Source organism: Lissotriton helveticus, chromosome 3_1, assembly GCF_964261635.1.
Source record: "Lissotriton helveticus chromosome 3_1, aLisHel1.1, whole genome shotgun sequence".
In the NCBI taxonomy this organism is placed as follows: domain Eukaryota; kingdom Metazoa; phylum Chordata; class Amphibia; order Caudata; family Salamandridae; genus Lissotriton; species Lissotriton helveticus.
Genome location: NC_136061.1, coordinates 629,995,606 through 630,013,267, shown reverse-complemented (window position 1 = coordinate 630,013,267; position 17,662 = coordinate 629,995,606). Strand labels below are relative to the sequence as shown.

Below are 17,662 nucleotides of genomic sequence, written 5' to 3'. Positions count from 1 at the left end.
CAGCTGTGGCTCTTCCTTCCACTACAGTAGAGGCAACGGCAGTGGTAGCTGTGGCTTTGGAGACTGGGGCGAATTTTTTGGCTTTCTCCGTGGCTTCCTCAGGGGCAGAGACAGCTGTGAGCAACGCGGTAGAAGAGACTTCCGTGGTGGCGGCGTACAAGGGATCAGACCGAGTGATTGCGGGTAAGCCACTGCTCCGCCCCCTTATGCTGACAGTTAATGACTCCTCTGGGAAAAACGCTGGTAAAAACGCCGCTAAGGTGGGGGCTTCTGGACCTGGGATAGGGGGTGAAGCAAACCGCCTAACTCCTTCGTAGAACCTGCAGTCTCAGATGCAACAGTTACGGCAACAATAGTGACAGTTACTGCGGAAGCTACAGAAACTACAAAAGAACCCCAGATTAGCCACAATGTCTCAGCCCCAACTAAACTGCCTATAAATACTTACTCTAAGATGGTGTCCACTATAGAATCTATGGGCACATCAGCTATGGCTAAAAACAATATGGCGGGTGGCACAGACTTGAACACGAATATAAATGCAGACACAAATGATGTGGCTTCTGACGCCAAAAAAACGAATGATTTGGATCTGGGCTCTCTGGTGGTGCCATTTGATACTGGCTCAGGTCAGGCCGCTGTCGTTGCTATAGATGAAACCGGATCACCTAACATGGGGGTGTGTGACGGGCCTGCTATATGCCACATCTCTGAAGAGGTTGAAGAGGAGAGCGGTGAACTGGGCTCTTATGATGACTACGAAGCGGAGATGGAGGAAGGGATGGGTGACCCTTCCGATAGTACAGCAAAACCTTTGGTGGATAGAAGGGGCAAAAAAAATAAGCCCAAAGCCAAAAGAGGGGGAAAAGTTGGCATTGCTCCTAACCGGCTGATCACAAGCAACATCTCGACTGCCAGGAAAATTCTAATTGATAAAAGCCCTCTAAGGAAATGGATTGAGGCTAAGGGACTTGTGAAAAGTATGACCCTAAGACTGTCGGGTACTAGTCCCATGGATTTTGACCCCACTATATGCTGCTCCGCTCCCTCAGAGAACTCTCTTGACACTCCAAGGGTTGACACCGACACACCAAGTGCACCACCCGAACAAGAATCCGAGTCTGCCCCTGAGCCCGGGTTATTAACCCTATCATTCAATGGCTCGGCGCCGATTATTACTACAAATGTGCTGCGTAATATCAGTAGCATAACTGCTAACAATTCTACTCTAAATTCTTCTACCATCCCAACTCAAACAATACCTGCGACCCCTAAGATCTCTGTTAAAGCAGCAACTATGACTCAGGAACGCGAAGATGAACAAGAGACTAACTTCTCTCCATTGGATATCATATTGCAAACATTAACTAATCAACGTCTAGAAGAACAAGAACACTATTTACAGCTGCGGGAGGATAATAATAAACTACAGATCTTCTTACAAGAACTGACCTCTAAACTCAGTGGGGTTTCGCAGGATATTGAAGAGCTACAGCAGCGGGTGGTGAGCGTAGAGGAGGTGGCAACCCGTATTAATACTGTAGTGAGTCAACACGATACACAGATGATATCTCTTCAATTGAAAGGTGAGGATTTGGAAAACCGGCAGAGAAGATCAAACTTGAGACTTTTTGGAATACCGGAGGGGTCTGAAGGGTCAGATCCGAAGGCTTATCTTGTTAGCTTACTGCAAAAAGCCTTCCCAGATCTAGCAGACTGGGACTGGGATTCCCAAATTCAGCGGGCACACCGTCTACCTTTAGTTCAAAGGAACAAAGAGAACAAATTCCCTCGCCCTTTCCTCATTTGTTTTGGCAACTTTTTATTCAGGCAGGCCGTTTGGCAGAAAGCTCGTCCTAATGCCCCCGTAGCCATATAGAATCTTTCTCTTTTTGTCCGCTCGGACCTTAGTAAAGCTATTATTGGCAGACAGTGGCAAATGCGCAAACTGATTGACCCAATTAAATCCATTGGGGGGCAGGTTTTCTTCAGGAACCTGCCCGCCTTAGGGTTATTAAAGGTGGGCACACATATTTCTTCACTGATATAAAAGAAGCCGAGGCATTTATATCTAATCTTAGCGTGAGTTAGGATCCAACCATGTTAGCTGATGGGGCAGAATTACTAGGCTGATACAGCGGACAGGGAGACTAAGACTTAAATCTTGGGGGGTCAGAATCTTTTTTTTCCTTTTTTTCTTTCTTTTCTCTCCTTTTTATTTTCTTTTAATTATTTTTTTTTCTTAGCTTGTTTGCATCTGGAAAATTGTGTCAGAGGGGGGGTGGGGTTTTCTCCAGGCGCTCTACCTTAGGCGCTGCCCCTTCAGCGGCAGCAGAGGCTGATGGGTGGTCTCTCCCCCCGGTGGGTGGGAGACAAGGGGGTGGAGGGAGGGAGTTTTCAGTCCTCCGCAGGGTGACGGGGGCTGGGAGGGTAAAAATATAAACAATTGTATTTTCAACCTGATGGGGAGACATGCTATAAAGAATAAAAGTAGGAATGAATATTTATTTTTGTGTTGTTCAGGGACAGAAGTATTCCACTTGGTTAATCATGGTTCTTTTTGCTCTCTTTTTTTTGAATGCATAAATTAAGATGTTTAGCCTGGGATGTTGCTGGGCTAAATAGCAAAAGTAAGAGACGCCTCGTGTCGGAAGAGTTGAGATTACATAACCCGCACTTTGTGTTACTATCTGAAACGCATATAGCTCATAAGGATAAAAAATTGCTATGTCAAATAGGATATGATATTATAATTTGTTCTGCTTTTGGGGCTTCGATTAGAGGGGTTGCTATCCTCAAGGACAAATGATTCAGGGCAGAAACTCTGAAAACAGCTTACCATAAGGATGGTAGATGGGCTATCGCTCAGTTAAGCATCGAAAACTATAAATATGTTTTATGTGTGGTTTACGGTTCAAACCGAGACGAACCCAGGGTTTTTGACAATTTGAACGTAGAACTTTTGGATTCGGAGGGGGAACTCATTATAATGGGAGATTTCAACTGTATTATGGATTATCAACAAGATACTACTAGGCCCGGGAGCTTCCAGCGGATGCGCAAAACCAGAGTCTCTATTTTGGATATCTGTCGTATTCATAATATCAAAGATGCTTGGCGCTACATATATCCAAATACTCCTGGGTACACATATTACTCCGCACCTCACAAATTATGCTCTCGGTTGGATATGGCTCTAGTTAATGATAATTTACTGAATACAAGCTCTATGGAGGTATGCCCCCGAATCTCCTCGGACCATAATCCTATAATGTTGATATTTCCCACTCCACACACTCGTACATGCCCCAGACCATTCTCTTTCCCTAGATATTTAGTATCAGATTCTGCTTTTATAGCACAGCTTAAAATCCATCTTATTAATTTTATAGAATCTAATCAGAACTCCACTACATGCACCATGGTCTGGGACGCTTGCAAGGCAAGTATTCAGGGCGTTACGCAGGAATACGTGTTCAGACAAAATTTGGAGCGGCGTAATTTTAATGAATCTTTAACCTCTAGTATTGCCGCTCAATACTGCTGGCTTCAGCTCTATGGCCAAGTCTACCTGCAGTAGCTGAAATAGGTCTGAAATTAGGTCAACTAAAAGCTGATACTAAGGCAAAACTCTTCCAAAAAATAGTGCCAATATACATAAATTTAGGATTGCGCAATATGAGGCAGGGAATAAAATTGGCAAAATTCTGGCATACAAAGTTGCGGAGGACAGAGCTAGTACTGTGATTGCTAATATCCGAGGATCTGACAATATGCTACATGACCAACCGAATGATATTTTAGAATAATTTGTGGATTACTACAGTTCTCTGTCTACTCCGGAGTCCTCTCCTAGTGTAGCCTTAATACAGGATTATCTAGATGAGAACTCAATAAACATATGTAACATCTCAGTAATGGACCAACTATCGGAAGATATTACAGGGCTAGAGCTCCGACAAGCTATTGCCTCTATGCCTGCGGGGAAGGCTGCAGGGGAAGATACCATTCCTCTCGAGATCTATAAAATCTGCTTAAGGAACTGACACCCTTATTGCTACAAGTTATACAATCTATTGGGTTAACTGGAAAAGCTCCAAATTCGTGGAACAGGGCCAAAATATTTTTTTTTCTTAAAAAAGGCAAACCAAAGGAGGATCGGGGATCATATAGACCCATATCTCCTATCAATACCTGTAGTGTAGTTCCTATTATCCCAATAGGCTCTGCGCATTGGAATAATACCTTCAATAGTATAGGCCTAGACCAGACGTTAACTAGGTCTACTACTGTCGATATTAGAATTAAAGTTTTGGGTTTTGCCAGCTAGCTCAGAGTTCACTAGAAACTTTCTCGAATAGGCAAGGAGGAGTTGAACCTCCCTGGATAGACAAGAAGGGATTTAGTTTCTGACAACCATAGAACATGACAACTTTGCTCTCCCCTAATCAAGAGTGTATCTCTAGAGTCGTGTGAAAACAAAAGACGACTTATTTTACTCAGTCAGTACGTGCATTCTTAGTCTCACCAGATTGTAGAGAAAAGGAAGAGACGGGCGTGTTCAATAAAAGATGTTATTTATTGCTCAGTCTCTTTTCTCATACAAGAGAAATGGATCGATATTATTGCAATACTTATGGTTAAGTAAAGTGCATACAATAAAAGCAGAAGTATAAAATAATACTGTAAAAACATTGATATGGTTTCTAAGCCATATGAAGGTTTAAAATGGATAAAATGAATACATACACATTTACATTTGACTAATCTTACTCAACTGGTGTTTCTAACTACGCCTACCCCGTGTACCTGACCTAAGCCTAATACGTGGGCGGGAATAGAAAGTTACAGTTTAAAATAAGTTTGTTTTGCCAAGTGACTGACTAAAGAATTCTCTGCAAGGGGTTATTCAGTTCTGTACCTGGAATCTAGGATGAATGAGGGATGGTATCTCTCGACTCTGGTCTCGATATCCCAGGCTGCCTGCGAGGGCTACCCGGAAGCGCCGGAGCTGGATTTCTCGGCAGGAGAAAGCAGCGTCTCGTTCTCAGCGCGTCAGGAAGGCGGGGCTGCGCCAGCGGGGTCTGCTCTGCTCTGGGCTTCGGCAAGTCTGGCTGCTCCGATCTCGTCACCACCGCCACTGTTTGCATAGGGGAATATCGGTAATATTTATACCTTTAAGGTGCCGAGATTGACGTAAGGATGGACATAGATACGTCAATAAGGATGTCATACGACCTGGTCGTTAGCACATTCTTTTGCTGAAGTTCTCGGTGAAATCAAAACAATGGCCGCAGGGTTTTTCCCAGGTCTGTCATAGGTTTGATTTGTTTTGAGAACTCCGTATGCCTTATCATGGGCTGGAGGAATATCGCTTGTCTAATTAGATGGCAAGCGTTATGACCTAATCAGATAACACGTTCCTGTGCCGTAGTGTGGCTTTATCAGATAACGGTTCCTGCATCATGGGGGTTTTCTGCCTCATGGGATGGCTGCTAGTTAACTTGTTAACCAGAATAGGGTCAGGAATAGGGGGATCGATACAGAACCTATAGGAATACATCACACCCACTCCACGCTAACTATGGACATATTTACGAATCTATGCATAGTAAAACATACTGTAGAGTATCGTGTATACCTTACCACCCCAAAATACATAAATGCATTTTGAAATTATCAAATATACGGAAAAAACAGTCACATGTAATATATGCATTCAAGCTGTAGAATAATGCTAAAGTAATCACGCATATCTATACATTATCACTAATTTGTATATGAGAATTTACACATGAAATGGCTCTTAATACAGAAAAAAGTTTCGAGACCATTCCATCACAGAATAAAATAATTATGAACATACCAGCGGGCAGCTAATGTCTATAAAGTATCGAAAAATAGAAATTTTAGTTCTCTAAGAATAGTTCTTACTTTAAGCAGAAAATAAGTGTCCCGAAAAATTCGTAAAAATATTTTGGGGCTGCTGAAAAAAATTGCTGTCTGTGAACTGGAGGGAAAATTGTTCATGGTATTTTGCTATTCTAGTTGAAGGCCAAATTCAGGGAACGCCGTGTGCGAGCTTGCTCAAAAGTCACTATTTCGGCTCTGGTGAGAACATCATATCATTTAGACTGTCGAAAAAGCTGTCAACAGCTTCCTGGGAGAGTTCCACTAACTCGGAAAAAGATGTAACCATGCATTCGTGCGCATGATTGTTTCCATTGACGTTTTGATTAGTATTGCTGACAGAAGGTCGTACCTGATCAATGCTGCTTTCATCTTGAACTTCACTACCCCTTAATCGTAGTGGTGAAGCTTCCACGAATGCCGTCATCAGGATTGGTAGCCGTTGAGGGCAGCACAAAGCATGAGCCTTTATTGGACTCAACAATGTTTCTGCATCCATTGGCGCATCTGATTGTAGAGTCAGACAGGTGTCTAACACGCATTCTTCTCCGCATAGCAAGCACCTTAATACAGGTAAAACACATCGATGCCACATAGGTCGAAATGAAAGAAACCAAGTCATGTTCAGGTCTCTAAGCCGGGATAGTCCCAGGATTTTTGATATCCGGTCCCGGTATCCAATGGCTAGGATCGTTTCTTCCCTTGTCGCAGGTGTTTTGTCTGTGACATGGTTTGCCATAACGAAATATAAGGACTAAGAATAGGATTCCTGCAATTAGTCCTAAAATGAGGGGAAGTCCGCCAAAAATCGAATGGACGAAATCTGGAAAAATACCCAGTATGGCTTTGAATGGTGTTAATGCCATCGAAAATACTGTCTTAAATACTTTTGAGACTCCACTGGTATCAGAAATATTTAAGATTTCATTCAGGATTTCTGCGAAATGTATGGGGGAATTAGTTGATAATAAGGAGTGAATCTCTGCAGTCGTCCTTGCGACTAGGAGATCATACGTTTCTTTTGATGACGTGAGTCTGGTCGGCGTCTGAAGAAGCACTGTTTTAATTCTGCTTAAAGTATCTATTCGAATAGAAGTAATTTTCAAGTTGGGCCATGCCCTTGCCTCCCTGTCTGGAAGGGAGCTGGGGAACAATAAGCGTCCACAGCACTTGACCTTCGCAGTCGTAGTTACGAGATAAGGAGTCCCGGGCATAAGACTACAGCATCTGCGATCTACAATTAGAATGTAACTCCCATTATAAAGTCTTTGAAAGAATGGTTCTATCTCTGTTGCAGGTGCGCCTAGCTGGTGACATGAAAGGTTATTTGAGTTCCCTTCACAGGCTCCATGCAAACTAATTCCATTACACAGAAGTGTACCGCTCAGTGACATTGCACAATTATTGCCACTAAGAAACACTTTCTGTCCTTTATTACTGACACATGCATGTGAATAGGGCAAGTTCCATGTTGTTTTAATGTACCCCTTTCCCAATTTTTCGTACATGCCAGCCTGTATATATTTTTGGCAGTATTGAAACCTGAAGGTTGATATTGGAATATTAATTATCCCATGTATTATCCATTCACTGACAGGTCGTTCTGACATTGTCACTGGTAATCTCTCGAGTTTCTCAATGCTCAGGATTGTATAATCAGCACCCTTTTGTGCCATACTGATTTGTTTATCAGTAAGGTTAAAGATATTGAATAGTGACGTTGTGTTGATTAAACGCCAAGGCACATAGCCTGAACGCAGATTTTGTAACGTCCAGCCAAGCTGTACAATAGAACGCAATTGAGACTGACCGTGTTGTAACAATAGTAAGTCTTGCGATAATATGTCGATTGCTGAAGACACAATGCTGTCCAGAGAAAAAATTCTGGAGGACAAAGTCATTAACCCATTGTCCACTACAGAAAGTGATTTTTCCAAATTAATACGGTCAATTTCCCGTATTCTTTCTGCTGTCTCAATTTGAGTCACCTTCCAGGCCTCGTTGTATGCTGCATATACAGAGGCTGCTATGAAACGTTTCTGACGCTGTTTGCGCGGTCCCATAATGAAATCACGCAAGTCAGCACCATCAGTAAGAAAAGTTAGGTGTTGCTTAATTTCTGCCAGTGTGGAAGTCTGTAGCCACTGAAGGCATAATTTGCCCACACTGTAGGTGGTTATTATTCCTGGGTGTTGTCCTGGTCATTTTGAACCCCTGTGTTTTGTTCAGGAATCTGTCTTGACAGTTATTAGTATCTGTGGGCCAGATCAACCACTTTTTCCAATCAGGATGTGTTCTGTTTTGGTTTAATACATAATTTACGTCTATCTCTTCATCTGTGGAGCTATTGCTGTTCATTGTTGGTTTTGAAATAGACGGTTTATTTAAGTCTTTGATTTTGGCTAAGCCAAGACAGGTAGTTTGTTGAACAGTGTCATTTAAAAATATAATTTGTTCTGGGATCATGCAGGCTCTAAACAAAGACTCTATACCCTGTACTTGCCATTCTTTTGTACCCCAAACACTTTTTACTTCAACATTTTTGTCCCAATAATCAAAACCAAAAGTATTCATTTGTTCAAAAATTAGTCTGAATATATCAATTTCGTGTTTGTTATCATGGTCTTTGTCCCTGTCTTATTCGACAATTTGAAATAAAATGTTTCGGCATTACTTGTGTTAAAACCTGAAAAGTATGAATATTTGTCATAAACGGTTCTTGAGCTTCCTTTTGGAGGGGTTGCACAATGTTCCCATTGATTATAATTTAAAACATTTCTAGGTTGTGCAGATCTATGTAGAAAATGGTTACCATAGTGGTTATAACAGTACATACTATCATAATTTGTCGAACCCTGCAAATAATCATGTTTGGTAAATTTAGCAGACATTACTAAGTCAGACATCATATTATTTATACTTTCAAAGTCCCAATCATCAGCAAATGAGCTTGGTTTTACAAAGTCACTCAACGAGATCTTAATTTGGTGTGGATATTTCAGGATTTCGACCGGACCATAAATTTCGTAGTCAGTTTTGTCCCATGCTACCCCACCCGGTATAGGATTGGCTGTGAAGTTGACTGAAGAAAGTTCTCTTTTCTCGACGTGTGAAGATGTGTGTGGTTTGAGGATCAAGTTGATTTTCTGACTTGCTGTGTCCATTTTAGCATATTTTCCCTCAATGAAGCGTCCCAAAGTTAGTACCATGATGAGCCAAAGTATGAGGATAAATGCACCAAAACCCACCCAAAATTCAATCCATGGAGAAATTAGATATGTTTCTTTCAGTTGTTTTAAAAGTACTTTAACTTTATCTTTAAAGGTTTTTGTTGATGGCTGTGTTTTTGATTCAGTGAAGCCTTCAGAGGAATCATCGAAGTTTATGAAGTAGCCGGATGCAGTTCTATCAATTGTTCCAATTGCTTCAGGATTACTGTTTCTTGCATAGTCGTTTGTTACTTCATTATAGATTGGTGTGTCTCTGCTAAATGTTTTTATTTGGGTTTTCAGAGGTCTAAGTTCCATTGCATTGTTGCATAGTCCTTGTTGTGGTTCTGTAGGCGTTTCGAATGTGATTAGCCTCTTAGATTGAACCTCTGTGTTAGTAGCAAATCTTGGTGTTCTACTACTTCTCGGGAGTCCACTTGGCCTACTATTTGTTATCGGCCACATGTTGTGGTTTTACCAGGTCGATGGATACAACTCGGTTCTCCTTTTTACCAGCAAGCGGCGGTAGTACAACTGATCTTGTCCCGTTGACAGACAAGACAGGAACTGCTTTTCTGTAAGAAGGCCCAAATTCCTTCTTTACCGCGATCTTTTCTCTGACTAGATCCCCGACTTTTGGAATCCAGACAGGTCTTGCTGGGACAGGTGGTGGTTCTTCAGTGGTTGTTGGCTGTTGTTTCAACTTTATGTTGTTCAGGTCTTTTCTTGTTTCGTTTAAGTCCTGCAAAATAGCCAAACGGTCTTTGATATCAAAGCTTTTTTCCTTCACCACTGAAGTCTGACTGTCGAGATCTAAGACTAACATCCTAGTTCCAAACAATAATTCGTACGGACTGAATCCCCTCAGAGAATTTCTTGGCAGGTTATTTAGACTACGTTGGACACTTATTAGATGTTTGACCCACCCAGCTCCCGAACCTAATATCCTTTCTGTTATAGATAGCTTTATGCCTTGGTTTTTTCTTTACACCATCCCGTATCCCTCAGGAAGGAAGTGAGAAGAGTCCCGCTGTGCTATGCTCACTTGGCCATGTTTCCCCTCAGGCTGGAGGGCCAGATCGAAAACAATGGTCAAACGTAGCATGCTCTTAGCGTATATGCCATTTAGACTCGCAAATCTTTGTATAACAGTACAGACGTCAGCCGAGTGCTGATGATCTACATTATAAATGGAAACTAGACTGTATATGTTAATCGGACGCTTTGCTTTTTACTGTTGATCTTTTCTGGAGTGAAACGACACGGTATTACACCGTTTCTCTCACCACTGCGATTTCTGTTACAGTTTGGGCAGTTCTTTACAAAAATGGTATGATGCAGGCTCATGCCTGGCCACCAGTACCTTGATTGTAATTCTTCCAGAGAATCTTTTAGTTTAAGGTGTCTGAGACCCTCGCCCATATGTGCGTCTGCTATTAACAAGTTTCTCCTGTCCATGTTTGGAATCACTCTATCCCCCACTCCAGGGATTCGAGCAAAAGGGACGGAGTTTGCATCGATTATGTATGTATAATTGAGTGGATATTTGATCGGTAGCGCTGAGCAGTCGCCTTTTGATGACGTTTTCACCACCAGCACTGTTTCACCGTCAATATACTTCACTGTATGCTTTTTTCGAGCTACGGAAGCCGATTTAGTTGCTACCGCTGTGGCTGTCTCAGCCAATGAATTCCCTGCAACGTGAACGCCATCACGCTGATGACTCAGTCAGTGTGTCACGTGAGTCTTTGGTAGTTCTTTTTATAAAAGAGCTATTTGTTCCCAAAGCAGTTTTTGCTTTATTGTTGCACCTGTGTCATCTTTGTAACCGTTTTGAATCCATGTCTGCAAATCGTTGTTATATGATTTGACGCAGTAATATGAATCGGACACTATAAGTGTCGGGAATTCGCGATCCGCATTATCTAGCGCCATTTTCAATGCTAATATTTCAGTCTGTTGTTCTGAATTAGTTTCTACTGAGTGTGTTTTTGTTAATAGAGGTCTTAGTTTACCTCCGCGCCACACTTATTTTGTAATCTCACATGTTGGGTTGTATGCTTGTTCTCCCCAAACGGAGGGTTGAGCATGTCCGTCTGTATAGATTACACAAGCGTATTGTCATAAGGGCAGAATGTCGATAGGCAGAGGGAATGTTCTTTCATATTCTAGATTTTTCAATTCCTTTAGTTCTGGATCAAAGTAGTAGTATACTTTGTCCGTTGTAATTGAATTCACCCATTGTATCCATTCCGGATTCAATGTTGTTGTTGGTAAATTACAAGGTGTTGTTAATGCCTCAAAGGCTGATTCTGCTGTTCTGACTGTGATACGTCTACCGTCCGCTTGATCTTTTTCTCTAGCTATTGCGATTTGAACTGCATGAACAATGTTTTCTTTAATGCTGAATTTCTTTTCAGCTTCTGTGTACAAGTGTGATTTGAATGCAATTGGTACCTTTTCTCCCTCATTAGAGGTCAGGTATGTGAATCTGCATCTTCCTGGGATGACTCGAATCACAAGATTGCGTGTGTTATCACGTGTTTCTAATTTTGTTTTAATTAACATGTCTGTTTGTAAGGATCTCAAAATTTCTGTGTGTATTTGAGTCCAATTGGTTCTTTTAAAATCTGGTTTTATTAGATCATAAAGGGGTTTGACCCTTTCTGCGTAATTTGCAATGTATGTTCTTCCGAAATTTAGGAAGCCTAGAATTGACTGTAGGTTTTTTAGTGTTCTAGGTGCTTGGAGTACGGCACATTTCTCTAGGAATTTGTCAGCCAGGCTTTTGCCTTCACTTGATAATTCATATCCTAAGAACAGGACTGTTAGATGGGCAATTCTGGATTTTTTAAAGTTGAATTTGTAACCCTCTGCTGCGAACCCAAGTATTATGGTGTTCACTCTCTTCAAGTGAGTATCCAAGTCATCATCTGTTAAGTATATGTCGTCGACATAAGATAATGCTTCGTCATCATATGTTTGTAGTAATTCTGTTACTCTCGCTGAGAATACCCCTGGGCTATTCTTGTACCCCTGGGCTAACCGACAGAATTGTTTTTGAGTGCCATTTATTGAGAATGCAGACAAATATCTGCTCTCTGGTGCTATGTTTTGACAAAAGAATCCATTAGAGATGTCTAATGTTGTTTTGTATTTTTTGCGCACTATGTTATTCATTAGTGCAGCACTATGCGAGTTTTGCACTGCAAAAGTTTTGCAACATGAGTTAAGGTGTCGGTAATCCAAAACTAGACAATATGAATTGTCTGGTTTGGAGACCGGAAACAAAGGGTTGTTCATTTGTGAGGTGCAAGTTTCAATCACCCCCTGGTATTCTAGTTGATCTAGGATTTCTTTTACCTGTTTTTTAGCTTCTTGCTTAATTGGGTACTGTCTTTGTGCAGTAGGTTGTGATTTTAACTGGATTTTGTGAGGAGGAGAGTCCTCATCCCATCCTACATGATTTTTATATAAAGCAGGAGCTTGAGCTACTGCCCACTTTCTGGCAAGTGTGTATTTTTTATGAATTGGGATATGATTTGAGAAGGCAGGCATAATTATTTCTTCGCCATGAGGGCACTCCCTGACAAACTCTGGTGGCCAGTCTTTTTCAGCTAGAAGGATGTCATAGCCCTTGGAGAGATTATCCCAAAATAGTCCCCTTATTTTTCTAGTCTTATCCCCTTCTATACGTAAAGTTATTTCATATATTTTGTGAGGTTTGCTAACTCTGGTGTCTGCAGTTTCCACTTGAAGATATTCATTCGTGTCCACTGTCTCCAGAAGATTCATAAGGACTTTGCGAGCTATGCTCACTTCTGCTGCGCTGTCTAGCATTGTCTGAGCCCATTCTCCGTTTTTCAGTTGTGTCCTCAGTATTCTCGGCATTGTTAACTACCTTGATACTGGCTACCTTCTTTTTTGGAAATTGTAATTTCTTTTTTAGATGAGCAGGTTCCTTGTCTTTGGACTTGGCGTGCTCTTCTCTTTGTTCTGATCGTCCTCTTCTTTCCGATTTCTGCGAGGAAGTCTGAAAAGATTGAGAGGGACGTGTATCAAAATCTTGATATCTATCAGGCTTCTTTATATTATCCCTATTTCTAAGGTTATATCTTTTCCCAGAGGGGTCACTTTGGGGTGACCTGTGTCTTTGGTTCGGAGATTTTTCTCTCCGCCTAGGAGACCTTCCTCTGGACTGGAATTTCTTTTCTTTAGGATTGGATTGTTTGTTTCCATCCCAGCTCTTTTTTTGTGATGTTGAATTATTATTAAAAAATATTTTATCAGGACTTTCAATCAGTTGTGGTTTTACTGGTATTCCACCTAAACTATCTCTACCTAGTTCCTCATAGGATTTTTCTATAATTCTGGCAATTTCAGCTGGTTGGTCTGCTATATCTGTCTCCTTTAACCTCTGGCGGATCGCCACGTTTGCTGCTTCTCCCTTTATGTTGGCTAATAATATAGCCGAGACCTGCTTGAAGTCTTTTAGTAATTTCATACCAAGAGTTAAAGCGGGTTCTGGACCGTATTCGTCTTGAATTTGTTTTAGCACATCTGGTATTACCGAAATGGATGGAACACCGTGCGTTTTTGTGTAGATGGAAGCAAAGACTGTACCCCAAGTGTCACAGTCCTCCACGTGTGGTGCGATTCCCATTGGAAGACAGATAGTCAGAATCCTGTGTTTTTCTAACGGGGTGGTGTCTGGAAACACCGCCTCTATTTGGGTGATTTTTTGTGCTAACCAGAATGGTATTTGTTCCCGTTTAGCTGGCACTTTACCTAGGCAGGATTGTATGTTCTGTGGTGTAATTTTATTTGTGTTCCCTTGGTGAGGGGTCAGCTGTGGAATTTTAATTGCTGGTTGAATTGTTGAAGTCCGCATCACATATTGGACTAATTGTCTATGTAATTTTATTAACTGTTTTAGCTGTGTTAAAAGCTCTGCTGCAGACATCCCATCGATGTCTGGATGTGGTGTGTAACCGGCTAGAACCGGCCACGTTGCTCCTGGTCTACCTAATGGACCGAGCCTGGTGATGTGATTATTATGTTTTAGGGCGCCATTAAATAAGAGCAGATGCTCTTGAAATTTAAGTGGTACTTCCACCTCCTCGAAAGGAGTGTACTCATTAGGAGGGTCCTCTGTTTTGTAATAGTGGAAGTACTTTGTTACAGCATTTGCTGCTGGAAAATGTATCCATGAATAATATACCTCTGTCTGCCGATATTCGTGTGCCTCAATCACGAATATGACTGTGCCACCTCTAGGTGTCAGTCCATTTTCTATAAGTTTTAAGGTTATAGATTTCCTTTTGATGACCGGGATGAGTATTATATCCGGGTCTGTGTCTTACAGTGCATTATCAGCTGCTGCGAGTTCAGTTGCTATCCTAACTGTCTCTCTTTCTTCATCACTGTCTACCATTTTACCGACAGGAAGGTTCTTTAGTTTGTTTGCAGATCAGGTTCTTATGGAAACAAAGATTAGATGCACAATATTTTGGAACAGTGTATCCTTCAACGTTGACTAAACCAAGGACCATACATAGGAGTTTCCTCCTGCGAGGTCTGGCGGATATTACCTTTTACCCACTCCAGACGTCTTTGGAGTATTATGGGAAAAAGGGGTCTGAGTGAAAAAGCACGACTGAGTTACTCTAAATGTCTTACCTTAGTTTTATCGCCCTTCCAAACGCGTTGGGCGCCATGTAGTGTAGTTCCTATTATCCCAATAGGCTCTGCGCATTGGAATAATACCTTCAATAGTATAGGCCTAGACCAGACGTTAACTAGGTCTACTACTGTCGATATTAGACTTAAAGTTTTGGGTTTTGCCAGCTAGCTCAGAGTTCACTAGAAACGTTCTCGAATAGGCAAGGAGGAGTTGAACCTCCCTGGATAGACAAGAAGGGATTTAGTTTCTGACAACCATAGAACATGACAACTTTGCTCTCCCCTAATCAAGAGTGTATCTCTAGAGTCGTGTGAAAACAAAAGACGACTTATTTTACTCAGTCAGTACGTGCATTCTTAGTCTCACCAGATTGTAGAAAAAAGGAAGAGACGGGCGTGTTCAATAAAAGATGTTATTTATTGATCAGTCTCTTTTCTCATACAAGAGAAATGGATCGATATTATTGCAATACTTATGGTTAAGTAAAGTGCATACAATAAAAGCAGAAGTATAAAATAATACTGTAAAAACATTGATATGGTTTCTAAGCCATATGAAGGTTTAAAATGGATAAAATGAATACATACACATTTACATTTGACTAATCGTACTCAACTGGTGTTTCTAACTACGCCTACCCCGTGTACCTGACCTAAGCCTAATACGTGGGCGGGAATAGAAAGTTACAGTTTAAGTTAAGTTTGTTTTGCCAAGTGACTGACTAAAGAATTCTCTGCAAGGGGTTATTCAGTTCTGTATCTGGAATCTAGGATGAATGAGGGATGGTATCTCTCGTCTCTGGTCTCGATATCCCAGGCTGCCTGCGAGGGCTACCCGGAAGCACCGGAGCTGGATTTCTCGGCAGGAGAAAGCAGCGTCTCGTTCTCAGCGCGTCAGGAAGGCGGGGCTGCGCCAGCGGGGTCTGCTCTGCTCTGGGCTTCGGCAAGTCTGGCTGCTCCGATCTCGTCACCACCGCGTGTGTTTGCATAGGGCAATATCGGTAATATTTATACCTTTAAGGTGCCGAGATTGACATAAGGATGGACATAGATACGTCAATAAGGATGTCATACGACCTGGTCGTTAGCAAATTCTTTTGCTGAAGTTCTCGGTGAAATCAAAACAATGGCCGCAGGGTTTTTCCCAGGTCTCTCATAGGTTTGATTTGTTTTGAGAACTCCGAATGCCTTATCAGGGGCTGGAGGAATATCGCTTGTCTAATTAGATGGCAAGCGTTATGACCTAATCAGATAACACGTTCCTGTGCCGTAGTGTGGCTTTATCAGATAACGGTTCCTGCATCATGGGGGTTTTCTGCCTCATGGGATGGCTGCTAGTTAACTTGTTAACCAGAATAGGGTCAGGAATAGGGGGATCGATACAGAACCTATAGGAATACATCACATACCGATGCAAAAATATTTGTGAAAATTTTAGCAACCAGGCTCCCCTTATGCCCAAAATAGTTAACCCGCAACAACATAAGTTTGTGACTGGGAGGGATACCACCGCTCACGTTAACATGGCCATAACGGCGTTTGACGTAGCTGAGACAGAGTCCACCCCACTCGGCATGATCTTGCTGGATGCCGATAAGGCTTTTGACCGAGTGGGGTGGGACCATCTCTGGTATGCTATGACAAAGATGGGGTTTAGGGGGCACTTTTTAAGGGGGATACAGGTGCTGTACGACAACCCCTCAGCCTGTATTAGCTATGGGGGGTTGACTTCCTCAGATTTTCCCATCTCCCCGGGGCACCCGCCAAGGTTGCCCCTTATCACCTCTATTATTTTCCCTTTCACTAGAGCCATTTCTGCACGCTCTTCAGGCACAACCCCGAATTGCACCTTTTAGGTCCGGCGCACAGACACTGAAAATTACGGCATATGCCGATGACATTGTTATCTATTCTTCTGATGTTATGGAGGCACTACAAGGGATTACTACAGAGGCTTGTAAGTTTGGGAAAGTATCCGGCTACAAGCTAAACATAAATAAAACACAAATTATAGCTAATTATGTACCGGTGGCAGTGGTTCCGGAGATTTGTAAAGTCGCCACATATTTAGGCGTTAAAATCACATCTAAAATACGGGAAATCAACAATATTAACTATAATGAGGTAATTAAATCTACTATTTTACTACTAAAAAAATTGCACCGACTCCCCTTGAACCTAATTGGCAGAATTAACCTAATCAAAATGAAGGTTTTACCAAAATGTTTGTATCTTTTTCGCTCTATCCCATTAGCATTAAATAATTCTTTTTTTAAGCAATTAGAGGGAATTTTCAGCAGTTTTATTTGGGGGTTCAAAAAATCTCGAAGATCATTGGCACTTCTTAAAAATAGTTTGGATAAGGGTGGTCTCAACTTTCCCGTTGTTAAGCTATATTTTTGGGCTTGCTTTGTTAGGCGTCTCCGGTCTTTACTTAACAGTGAAGACCCATATTTTTTTCATTCATTTTCGCTAAAATCTGATTCAAATATGTTTTTGCTACGAGTCCATGACCCCAATTATTTTAAGAGGGTGAAATTTAAGACTGCCAGGGATGTAGTCAGGATTTGGTCTAACATATTAGCATTTTGCAGGACTTCTTTCTACCACCCGAAACTGCAGCTATGGGTAATTCTTCCGGGGATTTTTAATGATGGTATGGCCCTGAGATGGTCTACTCAGGGAATTAATGTTTTGGGGGATTTATACGGAGCACAAGGGTTCTTAGATTTTCATACACTTAAAACTTTGTACGACTTGCCGGAAACAATGAGATTTAAATATCTACAGCTACATGACTTCTTGATAAGGAAAAACAAAATCTACGAAATTCTAGACTGCGATATTTGGAACTGTCTATA

General features: G+C 41.6%; 1 protein-coding gene across 1 annotated transcript in view; it reads left to right on the top strand.

Annotated features, from left to right (window-relative positions):
- Nucleotides 1–17,662, top strand: part of LOC144824689 (4-galactosyl-N-acetylglucosaminide 3-alpha-L-fucosyltransferase FUT6-like) — a 480,889-nt gene that overhangs the window by 299,002 nt on the left and 164,225 nt on the right. The window lies entirely within an intron of this gene.